An 11986-nucleotide genomic window follows, 5' to 3' on the forward strand; every position below is an offset into this window, starting at 1 on the left:
TTATGGGATATATCATTTGCTGCTAGTACGGAGTCAACACCACGATCCATGTGATAGTGGTTGTCAGAAAATTGTCTGTGGTCTAGGGTCACTATGCATGACACATGACTATCATTCTCTTGGGCTAGAGTAAGGTCCTTGCAGACCCGGAGGAGGTGATGAGGGGGGAGATTGTCTCGTAACTAGACTTGGAGCATCAACTTGTGACATAGTCCTCGAGAGGTGATGCTTCTATAAAGGTGTACTCCTCCGATGTTGGTGAATTGCGATGAATGATGGGCTTACCTCTCGTGGAGCCTAGATTAGGCTCCGGGAGACTTTATCAGCTCACGTGGAACCTTAATCATCCCAAAAGTGTGCCACATGTCATTTGGTGAAAACACGGACAACAATTGTTATAAATTAATTAGGTTCATTTAATCATGTAAAGCAAATGCGCCTTCACAAGTAGAATCACCCTCAAGAGAGGAATTTAAAATTTACACTATCAATGATCCCAAATAAAACCTAATTTATTATGAATAAGTTTTATTTGTCTCCCACTATCTAAAATAATGGGTCATCGCTATAAGCTTATCATCAAAGCTCAATTGCAAAAATGATAAATATAATTAAGCATGACATGTTAACAATTGGATGGGCCTAGCATATTATTTTATATGGCATGTTACTTATTTATGACATTTATTTCCAAAATCAAATAAATCCTAATTAATTAAAAAAAATAAAAAAGCATTTATCAATTTAAAATAATTAATTAAATACAAGAATTTATCAAATAAAATTTAATTGATTAATTAAAATAAATTTGATTGTTACAGTTTAGAAAAGAACCTACAAAATAAGGTGACTAAAAAAATAATAAAAATATTAACAATAAATATGTCGAAATTTATTGTAACCTTTTTTTCTATTTTATTTTTTATTTTTTTTGTCTAGCTGCACGCGCTCGCACACTGCGCAAAAATGCAAAAAAAAATATTATTTTTTTGTGCCAAAATAAATCTAAATATGTTTTTAATAATTTTTAGAGTGTTTATACATTTAATAAAATACATATAAAAATTAAAATCATAAAAACAATTAATTTTAGGAAAAATTACATAAAACCTAAACATGCTTCGATAATATGCAACCATCCAGTTATTTAAACATGTCAAAATTCAGAAGCAGATATATTCATATAAATAGACAATATACCTAGCTCTGAGGCCAATTGTAGGATATGTAATGTTTTTGTCTAGATGCATGTTTCCTATTTTCATATAAATAATATAAAATAGAAAACACCAAAACATGCGCACATATTAATATTTATGTAAATAATTAATTGACATAAAGTACTTACAAAATTGTGTAGCGGAAAAATGTCTCCTTCTTTTAGATTATCTATTATTTTATCCTTTCTGAATACTAGGAGTAGTCAAGAATCTAAATTGCTTAGAACGATACCAAAGTCTTACAAGCCTATCTCTAAAACAATTCTAATAAAGGGTGGGCAAGTTCTCGACACTTGAGATAGAATTTCAGAGGGAAAGGAAGAGAGTGATGGGCAGCCAAGCAAGGAGAATCACGTGTCTAGATTTTCACTTACCCAAAAATGAAACAACACACTTACTGAAAACCCTAGACATTGCATTCCTTATATAGGCAACTAAATGGGTTTTATTTCAATTAAATTAATTAAAAACATTAAACTAAAAATAAAAGAGCTTGGGCTCCCACACAACTAGTTAGGTCCAATCTCATTATTTTGAATTTATATATCAAATTGGCCAAATTCAAAACTTTTTATTTATTTATCTTTTAATTAAATTAACTAATTATAATTTCAAACTTGATTTAATATTATTTATTTATATTCACATCAATTTGTCAATATTAATAAATTTCCCAAAAGACTCTCTTTTCTTCTTTAAGTTATAAAACATGTAAATATCATTAAATTGACCCAGTAAATTGTATATTTATAATTGATAATTAAATCAGTTGTTTAAGACTATTAAACTTGATTTAATAAGAGACAACATGGGGACCATGGATACAAGCTTCAATAAATTCCCGTTAGTTTATTTATTAAATAAATTATCTCAAATTTATTTATTCTTCATGACTGCACTATAGATTCGGAATTGAACTCTTGAATTCATAGAACAATATTACTCATATAAAGTCGCTATCCATTGTTATAATCATTGTCGTTAGTCAATCCTCTATCGATGACTTATTAATGAATTGGCTATAAATTACTATTTTACTCCTCATTAGTACTTTACCTTAATTCCTGCTAAGTCCCCTATAAATGATAAATCTATGAAGTTAATCACATATATGAGCATTCAATCATTTAACCATTTGGACAAAGCTATTAAGGAAGTCATCTTTTCACTTCTCATATAAAAGTTATAGATTTTATAACTATGATATATCTATATATTCTCATTCAATTATACTAATAAACCTCCAAGATGTAAGAATAGGCTATGTAGTAGGGTAAGCTTTTAATGAACAAATCATAAGATTCACATAACAATATTAATTTAAATATTATCACTCAGAATTTAGATCGACTTGACTTATGATCAACGTTGTGACTCTGATTAGATTCGATAATAACGATACTTATTTGTCTATCAATAATCAATTTCAGTCCTAGTCCAATGTAACAAAATACATTCAATCTTATCTACTTAGCTAATGTCATGGACAAGACATCACACCTAGTTTATAAGTAAGATCATATGGTAGATTAACAAAAATAGTGAAAATCATGTGCACTGTTTTAATCTTAGAACTAATTCTTTTAAATATATAATTTCATTTATAATCCACTGTGACCCAGTCACTATAAATGTAACTTATTTATATGTTCGGGATTTTATATATGTTTGTATTAAGCAAATAATCATATTATAAATCCAAGCAATTAATACAATTGATAAACAAAATAATTTCTACTTCTTTATTGATAATAAAAATGTGTTAGGTATGGTTGCGTTCACGAAATGCCTAGCTATGGTGGTAGGTACCACCAAGATTATATCAGTTAGACTAGAGGAAAACTGGATTGGCCAGTGAGGTTTTAGATGGGTTTACGGGGATTCGCTGGGATTGTTGTTGCGACTAGGAAATTGACTATACAACGGGATTAATGCAGTGATAGAACCGGCATCCAAGACATCATGCAGTATGACACTATCTGAGCAGAAATAATTAAAGGTTCAATCGAAGAAGTTATTTGACTCGAGGGTTGATCAGATGGAGCATCTCACCATGGGATACGTCAACACCATTTGTTAAGAAGGAGTCCAAGTCTGGGAGAATGTGTACCGCATATGGATAGCCAAATAAAGTAATTGTCATGAATAGATATCTGTTGCCAAGGATGGATGATTCATTTTCCTAGTTGTAAGGTAGGACAATGCTCTAAGGAGTTGACCCTCGATCTGGTTATTACCAGCTGAGGATCAAGGAAAGAGACATTTTAAAAATTACCACTCATGTCAGGTATGATGTGGTGGGTTTTCAGTGAAGGCTCTTGAACAAACCAATGCTTCAGGGGCCCACGCAAATTCAACAAGTAGAGAGTATAGGAGTGGGGTGGACAAGTCGTATTTGGATTGATCGAGAATGTTCTGGACTACTTCCGGTTAGAAACAAAGCATGAGTAACATTTTTCGCTGATACTATGGAGGCTGAGGAAGCAGAGATTACAAGTAAGGTTCTGGAAGGGATAGGTTCTGATTTCTCCATATGATATTCAAGGTCATACTATGGGAAGTGATGGGATTATGTATGATTCAGTTAAGATAGAAGCCATAAGGAAATTTCTAAAGGGACGCCTTAGGGGTTAGAAGTACGATGAGACAAGCGAAACACATCAGCTTTCACTTGAAGCGTCTTCAAGGACTACCATACCCTTGGATGAAGTAACGTGAGGACCTAAGGTTTGTCTGAATGGATAGTTGTGTGCCAGATTTTCAAAAGTTGAAATAAAGGTTGATTAGCTTGCCATGGTATTAGAATATGCATGTGATGGATTGATACAGGAGGATGGTACGGTGGAAATTGTCCTTGCTTAAAACAAGGAGTTAATAGTGCGGTGCATCAAGGACTAGGGTGTGTCGTGTGTAGACTGAAAAGGTGATGGTTCACGCTTTACGATGGATAAAGGAATAAGAACATAAATGTCCTACATGTGACTTTGGGTTAACAGTAATGCCAGATAACCACGGTTAGTGTTACATCATAAATGTGGTTTTATAATGGCATAAAACTCAACAATGATGAGGGTCATTCTCCTTGGTGAATGACGATGACCGTGGGTGTCTTGCCACTTCATTACTTGTTTTGACACATCATCATCTTTGCATTTCGCCACGTGGCAATGCTGAAATTTTGGTATAACACTAAATTTACCATCCTTTGAAAAAATAAAAATAAATAAAATACAAATTGGGTTTCAAAGAAACATTTTTTTTCAATGTTCCTTCTCCACTTGACGCTCGTCTTCATAATTTTAGGCTTTAGGCCCAACTCATTTAGTAATTAAAAAAACTTTTTATTCATTTATTTTATTAATTAAAACTAATTTTTAATTAATCAAACTCATTTAATATCTTTTTTAATTTAAAAATCAAAAAATAATTTTTAAACTTGGGACATAAAATATCCCAACCATTTAAAAGATATTTTAATTTAAAAATTGAGATAATTTAAAAAAAAATTAATTAATTACTCAAAGAAATAACTAAGGTTAGGATTTGGAGTGCTTTAAAGCACTTTGAGGCTAGCAGCTGGGCTCGGTTGACCCGGTTTTTCGACTATAGGAGATTTAGAAATCCGACAATAGAGAGATTAGGCTTTTCATAAACCGAATGTATAAGAAGTAGCAAAAAAACAAGAATGAAAAATTCTCACACGATTTTACCTGGTTTAGTGGTTAAAATCCATCTAGTCCACGAATCACTCTTTTTAGGTTTCTGAAGGAAATTGTTAATGACAATTTTAGCTGAGTTTTTGCATGCAGAAAGTCCATCCCTTTTTCTGTCCATTCACCTTGTATTTATAGGAGATTCTCATGGAAATTTTTGGGTAACCGTGCATTAATATGGTAATTGACAAATTTGGGTAACTTTTCATTTACATAAATATATGTTTGCCTTTTAAATTTATATCTGGTATATCGAGTAATAAATGCATAATAAAATATGGGCATTTATGAGGCGTATAAATAATCTCAGAGTCTTTTGGGATCCTACACTGGGCATCATGACCAGGCTTCCGCAAGCTAAACACTTCCTTCGAGCTGGGTGTCGTAGGACTAATCTATTCTAACACAGGTCATGTTCAGAGTTTCACGAAGGCTATCTGGGCGCTGCATATCTCGAACTAATTTGTTGGCGCAAGAAGCGATCTGGAGACTATCTGGTTGTCGTAAGATGCTCACCCAAGAGTTAGCAAGATGCTCTGTATGTACACTTTCTTCAAACGCTTGTTTTCTAGTTGTACCCCATGCTGTTTAATTCAACTCATATTTTTGGGGTACAACATTTTCCACCCAAGCTCCTGCTCGTGCATGACGTCACTTTTGACACGCACAGTAGGGGCTTTTCGGCTTCTGTTATGAGAAAACTTGCTCACCCACTCACTCGAGTACAAGACACATATAAGCGCATGTTCGGGTTTCAAGTTATGTGACAGTTGTCTTGTCAAATTTTTGACGTCGCTTGGTTTATTTAATCCAGACCCTTGGATCTCGAACAAATCTAATTGTGTGGCCTAGATCAGTTCTCGAAGTTTATATATAAATAGGAGAGACAAGCTTGAGCTTTACCACGTTTGTATTTGAAACTTTTCTCTTTTCTTTCTTTCTAAAACACTTGAAGCTCCATGCATTCCCTTATTTCCTAGGAACCTTCAGACTCTCACCTCGGATTCTTCCAGTGTTTCCTGTTCTTCCCTTACTTTTCTCATTTCATCGACCAAGAAGCCAATTTGTAAGTATTTCTACATCTGGTTTAAATTTCATTTTCTTTTTTTTCCAATATGTTTTACAAAATTCTACAGTATTTTTTTTGTACTTATTTCGGTCTGGTACAAGTTTAGTTTAGGTTTTATATGTGACCAAAACTGATAGCGTTAGGAACGGCTAGAAATAATGCACCAAAAAATGGGTCAATATCTAGGTTTTCTGGGTTTGAAAGAGGAACGTCTGAATATGTGAATTTGAAGATTTTGAGGATTTTTTAGGTTTAGTTCTAGGTAGCTTAAGGGTCACAGTATCTTGAGTGGTTATGCATTAAACCACTTCCCAGTGAGGTATTGTGTTTGACACGCGAATCCTAAAGTACCATGGTTTCTCTAGGTTATGGCGCGTGATTTCTGACCGCGCGTGAACTCACATATTAGCGTTAGGTGAGGATTTAGCTCGTAGGTATCTTAGGTCGAGCAAACCAAATCCAAAACTCCAGGTTTGCCTCATTTCTAGTATCGCAGCAAGGTCATATCTTAGGTTGCCTTTAACAGACCGCTTTGTAACCAGGCGAACTAAATTATGGCCAACCAGAATAAGAAATTAGTTGCGAGCTCCTCCTCTCAAAATAAAAAATAAAGACAAGCAGGTTGCCTCCGAGACCCCTATTCCCCACTTTGGCCCAGTGGTGGATATAGAGGTCGTGGTTTCCCCCGATGCCTTCTTCGAGGTCGAGCACATCAAGTCTCGAATAAAGACTCAGGGCAAGGTGAACAAAATCTTGCTAAGTCACGGGATCGAGACGGGTTCTAAAATACTTGTCACCCGCCCTCCATTGGACTGAAAGCAGAGCTGCATCCCGCTCCAGGATGACTTTGGGGCTTGGAATGATGAGCACCTGGAGGCAGGTGCCTTCCTTCCCTTGGACCAGTAATTCGTAGACTTTTTAAACTACATTGAACTGGCACCGTTCTAGCTCCCCTCGAATTCGTATCAACTCCTCGCGGGGTGGAAGTATTTATTTTTAAAGCACGAGTAGAAGGCCTCCACCCATTTTGATATTATGCATTTCTTCTACCTTAAGGCCAATCCAGAGTCAAAGGGTCGAGGTGATGGCTTCTACTGCCTCACCAAATTCCCCAGAACAACCTCTATCATCGACCTCCCCAGCCACCCCAATGACTATAAGGACCAATTCTTTATGTCAAACGGGTTCAAGAACTACATTCATCAATACTTCAACCATCCTCGTAATTTTCTCAACTTCTCGAACTTTGTACTTGAATTCTTGCTTAACCAAGTTAAAACTTATTTTGATCAAGTTGTTACCTTGTACAGCTATATATAAGAGAATGGGGCGGTCAAAGACCCTTGGAGGTCAATATGAGACTCTGGCTCGTGCTCCTGCCAAGGAGAAAGAGTTTGGATGGTGGTGAATGATGCAGCAATGGTGGCTTGCAAGCTGTTCCATGAGGATCAGTCACTGGCCATCAGGGCCCGAGGCCTCCTCCCCGAGTTCCCTCGCCCCCAGGAGCTACCTTCAGTCATTGATGAGGTTGATGAAGAAGAGGAGGTTGCACAGTTGGTGCATAAAAGAAGAGTTCCTAAAGATAATCAGGATTCTGGTCAAGGCCATGTTGAATCGGGGGTAGCAGCCGGCACCTCCAGCCAAGGTAATCCATATAGAGAAATAAATCGGCCTACTGCCAGTTTTAGGCTAGTCTGATTCAATCTTAGGCAGCTCGTGAGCCGACATCCAATTGATCCGGACTTGAATGTGACCCATCTTCAATGTGTTAACCAATTGGTCATACACCACGATCATGGCTACCCCAAATGTACTATAGTGGTAGATAATACCTTACACTTTAGGTCCACTATTTTTGAGGAGTACGGCACAAACCTTTTGTCATGGCCTTCCCTGCATCATGGTGTTTTTACCCCGAGTATTAGGTAGGCCAAGCACGAGTCCAGTCCATATGAGGAGCCTAAACCCCGTAGATCTCACAATGTAATAATACTAGAGTCTCCCCCTCCTCCAATAATCCAAGAGTTAGAGGTATCACCCAGCCTGTTTCATAATCCAGAGTCGATCATAGTAGTTTCCTCCTCTAGTTCGGAGGGTAAGGTTCTCGATCTCTTGTTCTTTACTTTGTGTTATCTTGACTCATTTCTTAGGTTTGACTCTTCGGCTCGCCCTTTTGTAAATGAAAAAATGGACCTAAAGAGTGCCTTTAAGCCTGTTGGGGCCGGAGCTGGACCTGTCGTCAAGAGGCAGAGAGTAGCAAAGAAAACCGCCTCCGGAGTCGGAGCTGCCGCTGGCTCCCCTGCAAAAGATAAAGGTACTAGCTCATCCCAAAAGCAGCAATAGACAAAGCAACCGCTAGCTCAAGTAACAATAGTTACAATTCACAAAGCTCCTCTGCCTCTTCCTCATGAACCTGCTCTAATTCCTCAAGTTATTCAGGGCGAGGCCCCATCTGTGCAGCTCCCAGTCGTGCCACTTGAGGTCGAAAGGATCTCAGAGGTACTTCATGGGCCCCTCCATGAGATGACAAATCACCTGGTGGGCCATGCCAATCAGGTGAACATCAAGGACCTGAGGGTTGTAGAGGAGCATTCCTCGGAGAACGTCCTAGAGTCAGCCTTGGGAATGAATCTGACTGTAAGTTATCCCTTTTCTCGTTACCTCCTTTTTTTTCTCTCCTTTTTACGAGCTAACCCTGCTATATATTTTTATTTTGTAGTCTAGTTTAGCCCAAATCTGTGGCATCACCCCGATCCAAGCTCAAAGGGATGAGGCCAAAGCTGCTCTGAAGGCACCCCAAGACAACGAGTGAATCTCCATGGGACAGGTCATCGAAGTGAGCCAGCGTCGAGCCCAGCTGCAGGTCGAGATCAATGACCTCAACAAGAAGCTTGAGGAAGTCAACGTTCTCAAGAAGAGGTTGTCCAAGGTCGAGGAGAAAGCTAAACAAGATGTCGAAAAGGCCCAGTAGGAGGTTTTCGAGGCAATGGGCACCCTGGAGGAAATCCTATATCGGTGTTGGGCATACAACCAGGAAGGAGACTTCTCATTTATGGACGCGGAACTTTGGGGGCGATACCTCACCAATTTTCAGAACCAATTATCGCAAGAGCCCTCCGAGACTGTGGAGGCTTCTAGGGCTGCTGAAGGGGGTGATGATGAGGTGACTTCACATGGGCAAGTTGTAGGAGCTTAGTGATGTCTAGGGTGTCCTCATCCTATTTTTTATGTTTCATTATGGGTTCTTTAAACCCTTTATAATTAAGACAATCTCCTTCAGGCTTAGTTCGAGGTTATTTTTCCTAGTTATTCATATACTTGCGTTAGTACATGTTTACTAATTTCCGATCTATTTTTTGTTCCCCTTAATTTATTATCTTGCCATGTTTATGAACTCTTCTTTTAAAAAAAAAAATCCTTGTACATTTGCATAGTCATAGGGGTTAACTTTAGATCGAGATAAGTGCATGATGGCTCGACCAATTGATTCTGGTCGATTACCTGGTTATATCTAGGATTTCGTTCACCTAATAGCGTTACACATGTTAGGAATCAAGCCTCGGACCTAGTTATATCCAGGGGTTCCTAGTTGATTTCTAGGTCTTTGTTTCTTTGAAAATTTGAGCTTTAAAAAGCCATAGAATAATCAATTTTCCAAATTCTAGGTTGCACAAATTTTATCTAAATTTGTTGAATACTTCAAAGACTCTTCAATGGTTATATGTCCCCCAAGCGATCATAATTTATGAATATTCTAGGTTGCTTTTACAAAATGTGTTTGTGATATATTACAAGTGTTGACCCAAGATTTGGCCAACTAACACGGAGTCAGAATGTGATTGATATGAATGAATGTATGGAGAAGAACGTATGGCAAAAATAGTAAATCACACAAGAATTTTATAGTGGTTCGGCCCCAAGATCTGGTAATGACCTACGTCCACTTAGACTAATATTGATATAAGAATCAGAAGAGTGATCAAAGAACTAGGGTTCAATGAGTTTCACTAACCTCTGAAGAACAATACAATATTCCTAGGAGAATAATTATAGTCTCAAATGATTCAAAAGCCAAAAGTCCATCCCTTGAGCTATCTCTTGCTATTTATAGGCTCAAGGGGGATTACAAAAGATTGTTACAGATATTCTCCCCTGAATCACCGGGTACTCAGGAGATTGAGTGAGATAAATTTGGGATTACAAAGATCTTCCCATTAATGTTGCCTTGTATGCGGAACTTGCGACCAGCCTGGTCGCAAGTAGGACTGGGCCGTGTACTGCCTTCAGCACATCTTCTGGTCGATACTCTAGCAGAACACTTCCAAGTGTCAGCCATGTGTCCAGGGATCACCTGCCACGTCACTAATGCAAATTTATTGGATAACAACAAGAATAAGATAAAATATTGGTTCCACATTTAAATTACGTAGCAATCCTATGTTATTAAAATAAAATGACTTTTATAAGCAAGCCTTACACGGAAGAAAAATACTAAAAATATTACAAACTAACAAATTCGTCCTATTACTGATAGTATTTTTTGAGATGTAGAGCATTCCAGGTCCGTGGGACCAATTCTCCACTTAACCGAGTTAGTTTGAAGGTTCCTTAAGATTTCCACGATCTGGTAGGGTCCTTCCTAGTTCAGTCCCAATACACCATCTTTAGGGTATTTTTTTTCCAAAAATAATTCACCTAATTCGAGTCTACATCCTTTGACTTTCAAGTTAAAATAGTGAGTAACCATTTGCTGATAATGGATGAGCTATAATTGAGACTCATCCCGACGTTCTTCAATGAAATCTAGGGATGCCTTAAGTAGGTCATGATTCTGATCCTGTTTGTAGGTTATTTTCCTATGTGAAGTCACTAGATCTTCCACTGGAAGCATAACCTCGCTTCCAAAGGTCAGAGATAAGGGTGTGTACCTAGTAGATGTGTGATGTGAAGTCGTGTAGGCCCAGAGAACTTGTGGGAGCTGTTCTGGCCATAGCCCTTTAGCATCTTCTAGTCACTTCTTTAAGCTCCCTTTTAGGGTTTTGTTTATTGCCTCGACCTGCCCATTAGCTTGAGGGTATGCTACTGAGGAGAAACTCTTCATTATGTCGTATTTCTCACAAAATGTTCTGAATAGGTCATTGTCAAATTAAGTCTCGTTATTAAACACAATCTTCTTTGGGAGTCCAAAATGGCATATGATGTTCTTCACGACAAAATCTAAGAATCTCTTCGAGGTTATAGTCGCCAAGGACTCGGCCTCAACCCACTTAGTAAAGTAGTCGATGGCAACAACCGCATAGCGAACTCTTCCCTTTCCACTTGGCAATGAGCCGATTAAGTCAATCTCATATACAACAAATGGCCAAGGCGACGAAATCATGGTCAGCTCCATGGGTGCTGCTCAAGCAATAGTGGCAAAACACTGGCACTTATCGCACTTTAGGGAATATGAGGCCGAGTCCTTCTTGAGTGTAGGCTAGAAGTAGCCCTGCCTTAATGCCTTCATAGCCAAGTTTTGCCCCCAGCATGGTCTCCACAAAACCCTTCATGTATTCTTGAAGGATGGTTTTGGCTTCCTCGGGCAGAACACATCACAGGTGGGGCAATGAATGGCCTCGCCTGTAGAGACTTCGACCAGAACATACCGTGAGACCTGATACAATAATTTTCTTTCATTCTTTCGATCTTCTGGTAGTTTACCAGTCATGAGGTACTTGACAATTGGATTCATCCAGGTCAGTTATGTGCAAATTACTCCGACTTCCACTAACTCCTTCTTAATACTTGGTTGTTCCACGAATTCTACGGGGACCACATTTAATGTGTCCGCTTCCTTGGTGGTGGTGAGTCAAGCTAGAGCATCAACATTAGTGTTCTGTTCGCAAGGGACCTACTCGATGAAATAGAACACAAATTAAGACAGTTCACCTTTAGCCTTAGCTAGATAAGCTGCCATTTTGATTCCATGAGCTTGGTACTCTCCT

The sequence above is a fragment of the Humulus lupulus genome, chromosome 2 (genome assembly GCF_963169125.1).
Source record: "Humulus lupulus chromosome 2, drHumLupu1.1, whole genome shotgun sequence".
In the NCBI taxonomy this organism is placed as follows: domain Eukaryota; kingdom Viridiplantae; phylum Streptophyta; class Magnoliopsida; order Rosales; family Cannabaceae; genus Humulus; species Humulus lupulus.